Source organism: Canis lupus, chromosome 5 (assembly GCF_003254725.2).
Source record: "Canis lupus dingo isolate Sandy chromosome 5, ASM325472v2, whole genome shotgun sequence".
Taxonomy (NCBI): domain Eukaryota; kingdom Metazoa; phylum Chordata; class Mammalia; order Carnivora; family Canidae; genus Canis; species Canis lupus.
In genome coordinates, this window is record NC_064247.1 from 8,973,936 (window position 1) to 8,979,935 (window position 6,000).

Sequence of the window (6,000 nt, forward strand, 5' to 3'; positions counted from 1 at the left end):
ATGGAAATCTGATTATTCTTCTCTCTGCCTAAAACCCTTCCGTGGCTCCTATTCCCATCAAGATAGAGTCCAAACTCTTTATCTTTATTATGGTTTATAAAGACTCTGGGGACCTGGCCCTGCATATCTATCTTACCACATGTCTCTCTATACTCTGTATTTCAGGCCTAATTCTTCAAACACACTAATGTTTCTCTTTCTTCCTGGTCTTCATATGGTCTGCCTCCATATGCCTCCCTCCTTCAGAGGGTCTGCCTCCCTCTGAGCCCTCCACACACACACACCTTCCTCAGGCAGAGTCCTCCTCACCATCCTCTGTGAAACCCTTCCCAATTACCCTCCAGGTCTTCCTGAGAGCTCTTGGAGCACGCAGAATTTCCCTTATCAAAGTACTCATCCTGCTAAATTATAATTACTTATGTATTATCTTTCTTCCCCATTAATTGAGGGGAAGACCATTACTGCTTTGTTCTTTTTCATAATCCCCAGTGCCTCACACGGTGTCTAGTATTGGAGTAGGGACTCAAATACTTGCCGAAAGAACAAGTGAATCAGCCTTTCTGTGTCTCTCATGAATAAATAAAATCTTAAAAAAAAAAAAAAAAGAACAAGTGAATCAATTAATAGAAGTTGAAATAGGCAGTGAGATCATAGTTTTCTATGTCAGCCCATGAACTTTGGACACTAGCTTGGTGGCAGCAAGGAGCCAGTGAGGAATCTGAAGGAAAATGGTATGATTATAGTTGCACTTATGAAAGACCACTCTGGTAATAAGAAGATGCATGGATTTGAAGTGAACAAAATTGGCAGTAGTGACTGTGGATGTAGGAGGCTGGTTGCTTCCACTATGAAAGGGTAGAACGATGAAAGCCTAAATCTGCAGAAAACAGTTTAGAGATAAGAAGAAAGAAATTTAAGGATGTGGAGATTGGGAGAAGAGGTAGAGAGAAGGGGTCTTACGCTTCTAGGGTGGCTAAGCTGGTTGATAAGAAAGGTCATGACCTGAAATTGGAAAAGAGAGGTAGGAATCATGGAGGAAGATAAATTCAGTTTTACACATGTTGAATTCCAGGCACCTGCCATATCCACAAGATGAGCTATTTTAGTAGGCAACTGGATCTGGACTCACCAAAGAGATCTGGGTAACAACACAGATTTGGGAGTCGTTGGCATGTAGAAGATAGTTGAAGTGATGAAAGTAGAAGAGATCAACCAAGAAAATGCATAGACATGAAGTACCTGGCTGGCTCAGTCAGTAGAGCAAGTGATTCTAGATCTCAGGGTTGTGAGGTTAAGCCCCCGTTGGGTCTAGAGATTACTTAAAAAAATAAAATCTAAAAAAAAAAGAAAGAAAGAAAGAAATGAAGCAGCATAAACTGAAACTGTGAGTATGATAGCTTTTAATGAGGTCTGGGAGTCCTAGAAAATTATTGAAACTAAGAGAGGTCTTGGGGACTCCTGAACTTGCAGGTGGTGTGAGAAATAAGGGTGCTTTTATAGACCTTCCTCCCTCTAACTGAAAATGAGAGGCATACAGAGGAATATTTAAAGCAGCTCTGTTCCCAACTGCCAAATTCTGGAAACAACCAAAACATGCATCAACAGTAAATGGATTAAAAAATTTTAGCATATTTATAGAGTACTATATGAATGAAAATGGATCAATCTCATAAATATTAAATTAGGCAGAGGAACCCAAACACAAAAGGATGCATACTGTAAAGTTCTACTTATATAAAGGCAAAGAGCAAGTAAAACTAACCAAAGTGATAGAAATTATATTAATGCTTATATTGGAGAAGGAGGGAGAAAAGGAAATGAAGAGGACATCTGGGTTGCTGGTAATGTTCTATTTATTGATCTGGGTGAGAGTTACATGTATGGGTTCACTTAGAAAACTTGTTATTGAGCTCTGCACTTTTTCTGTATTTATGTTACACTTCAGTTTAAAAGTTTTCATTACCAAAAGCTTAAATGTGAAAGAGAATAGCATCAGGTAATTTGAACTAAAAAAGCCTTTTATTTTTAAGCTAGGAGAAAATTGAGGGTTTTTTTTTTAAGATTTTATTTATTCATTCATGAGAGACACAGAAAGAGAAGGCAGAGACACAGACAGAAGAAGCAGGCTCCATGCAGGGAACCTGATGCAGGACTCGATCCTGGAACTCCAGAATCATACCCTGAGCCGAAGGCAGACCCTCAACCACTGAGCCACCCAGGCAGCCCGAGGATCTCTTATATAAGGAGAAAGAGTCAGATCCAAAGGAAAGTCAAAGAAACCAGAAAGAGAGGCTAGGGAAAGATTCTTTTTTTTTTTTTTTTTTTAATAAGATTTTATTTATTTAAGAGAGAGAGTGAGTGGGCATGAGCAGGGGGAAGCGGCAGAGGGAGAGGAAGAAATAGACTCCCTGCTGAGCAGGAAGCTGCCCCCAGGACCCTGGGGATCATGACCTGAGGTGAAGGCAGATGCTTAACCAACTGAGCCACCTGGTGCCCCTAGAGAAAGATTCTTGAAGAGTTTTGAGAAAAGATAAAATCAGAACTTCTTGTGGGGCCTTGTCTATTAAGGTGAGGTATGGGGAATTAGTTAGAAATGCACATTCTAAAGAGTCACACCAGAGATTTTGATTCAGTTTATCAGGAATGGAATCCAGAAATCTACACCTTAAAACCTGGTGTTTCTGGTACAGGAATTCTTGGACTTAAGCTTGAGAAACACTGCCCCAAGGGAGTGATAAGGGCAGACAGGGCACAGCACTGGGATCAGAGCATTTTTGCACGTTCCAGAGTTGCCACTTTACCATCTAACAGGAGAGTTTTGTGTCTTTTGCTTGCTTATTTTGTTTTAGTGTCCACAGGTCATATACCACGCAAACTTCTGGGCAAGGTTATTCCATTTCTCCAAGCTTCAGATGCCCTCATCTGTAGTGATCTTATCTACTGCAGAGTAATTAAGAATCAAATTAAATTATGTGGAAGGAAAAAAAAAATTATGTGGAATATAATTCCTCTTCTAGCCAAGACGTAGTAACAGTAATCCTCCCATGTGAAACAACTACAGAATCAGACAATATACATGCAACAGTGGTTTTCGGATATTGGACATCAGGCAAAGCAGGACAGTGATCCCTAAGAGTGGAGGAAACAAATGAGATGAGCCTACTATTGATTCACTTTACTATATGGAGGCTGTAACACACAGAGAGTAGAAACCCAGTTGAACCCAGTAGTCTCCCTGAGGGTAGCAGCTGGAGTTGGAGGTCCCAGGAGGCACAGCTGACTAGAGTTCACAGGGCAGAGCCCTAGAAAGGGAAGAAAGCAGAGAGAGGGGTAGGGTTTCCGGTGGGCTGTAGAAAGGCTCCTTATGGATACAGCTGAGCACACATCAGTGCATAAATATAAGGAAAGTACTCAAGGTTGAGGAAGAGCCACCCAAAAGGACTAGAGGGCGTAAGTCTGAACCTCATGAAGAGCTAGGAATACCTTGTGTTCCCACTAACCAGAGGAAAAAGAACTTGATAATAAAAGGACATAAGGTAAAATAATGCCCAGGAAAAAAAAAAAAAAAAAAAGCTCTTACTAAAGGCTGCACTTGTCCTGCCTAACAAAACTTAAAAGCAATCCTCATCCTTGAAAGAAAGTACAAAAGTGTTTCAGGTAAGTTTACCATATCCCAGAAAAAAAGCTCAGGTATATGTATAGGAGGGACACCTGGGTGGCTCAGTGGTTGAACATCTGCCTTTGGCCCAGGGCATGATCCTGGAGCCCTGGCATCAAGTCCTACATTGGGATCCCTGCATGGAGCCTGCTTCTCCCTCTGCCTGTGTCTCTGCCTCTCTGTGTCTCTCATGAACAAATAAATGAAATCTTAAAAAACAAAACAAAGGGACAGGGGTTCATTTAAAAAAAAAAAAGAGTATGTATAGGAATACAAAAATATCCAACTCCCACAAGGAAACATTCATAATGTTTGGCATTTAATAAAAAATGACCAGGCATGCAAAGATGCAGGGGAATATAATGCATCATGAGGAGAATAACCAATCAGTAGCAACGGATCCTTAAGTGACACAAATGATAGAATAAAGAAGAACACCAAGAGGAGTTATTGTGATTGTATTCCATATATTCAAGAAGGTAGAGAGGGCACCTGGGTGGCTCTGTCGGTTAAGCGTCCGGCTCTTGATTTCAGCTCAGGTCATGATCTCTCGGTCCTGAGATTGAGCCCTGTGTTAGTGGGGCTCTGTGCTCAGAGGGATTCTTTCCCTCTGCCCCTCCCTGTTGCATGGTCATGTGTGTGCTGTGTCAATCTCTCTCTCTCTCTCTCAAATAAATAAATAAAAATCTTAAAAAAAAAAAAGGTAGAAAAGAAACCGAACAAGTTAAGTAGATGCATGAAAATATTTAAAAAGAACCAGATCAAACTTCTAGAGATTTAAACTTCTAGAGATTTAATCCAAAAGAAGGTAGAAGAGGAGAGGGATGGAGACAGATGGGATAAATAAAAAATGATGCTAAATATAAATCTAGTCATATCAATAATTCCATTAAATGTAAATGGTGTAAACACTCCAATTAAATGTATGAATCTAAAGAGAAAAAATATCCCTTTGGCCATCTTTGGAATCTGGTATTCTAGGAGTCGTGGCCACAGAGTCCATAAGTAGATAGTAGGAAGGAGCCCAAAATCAGTTGGCAAAATTCCCTACAGAAATAAACCAGTGAAATGTATTTCAGTCATTGAAAGGTGTTATGAATAATAGATGATAATGTCCTATCAGGCAGCAATTTACAAATGAAACAGTTACTTTATTCACTTGAACTTAAATACATTCTTTTTTTAAGATTTTATTTATTTATTTCAGAGAGAGAAAGAGAGAGAGAGAGAAAGCAAAAATGGGAGGTGGGGGAGGAAGAAAGGGAGAGGGACAAGAACATTCCCCAGGCATCCTTGTATGTATATATGTATTATTTTTTTAAGACTTTATTTATTTATCCATAGGGATGCAGAGAGAGAGAGAGAGGCAGAGACACAAGCAGGCTCCATGCAGGGAGCCTGATGTGGGACTTGATCCAGGGTCTCCAGGATCACGCCCTGGGCTGCAGGCGGCACTAAACCGCTGCACCACTGGGGCTGCCCCTATTTTTTTTTTTTTTTTTTTTTTAAGTAAGCTCTATGCCCCAGGTGGGGTTTGGACTCACTACTCAGAGATCAAGAGTCACATGCTCCAGGACTGAGCCAGCCAGCTGCCCCTAAGCTTGTATTTTACAATGAATACTTAATTCATTTTTTCAAAAAAGATTTTATTTATTTGACAGAAAGAGAGAGAGCACAAGCAGGGGGAGCAGCAGGGGGTGAAGCAGGCTCCCCGCTGAGCAGAGAGTCTGATTACAGGGCTCAGTCCCACCACCCTGGGATCATGCCTGAGCCAAAGGCAGCTGCCCAACTAACTGAGCCACCCAAGCACCCAAATCAATACTTCATTTAAAACTCAAGGCAACTCTATATAAGAATCTTATGTTATCAATCATTTCTCTCTCAATTAACAGATGAGGAACCAAGAATTAAGGAGGAAAAGTAATTGCTCAAGGACAGACAGATAAGTGGTGAGGCTCTTCCAAATAGATTCACATTATTCCAACATTTATACATTTAATCATCATTCTATATTGTTTTCAAAAATTGAAGAGAGAGGGACGCCTGGGTGGCTCAGTGGTTTAGCTCCTGCCTTCACCCCAGGGCGTGATCCTGGGGTTCTGGGATGGAGTCCCACATCAGGCTCCCCTCAGGGAGTCTGCTTCCCCCTCTGTCTGTGTCTCTGCCTCTCTGTGTCTCTCATGAATAAATAAGTAAAATCTTAAAAAAAAAAAAAAAAAAAAAAAAAAGGAAAGAATAAGGGGCAACTCCCAAGGAAGCTCTATTGCTTGGCTGGAGATGTCCGGGAAGGCTTTCTGAAAGAAAGGATATTACTGTTGAATCTTGAAGGTTTGATGAAATGT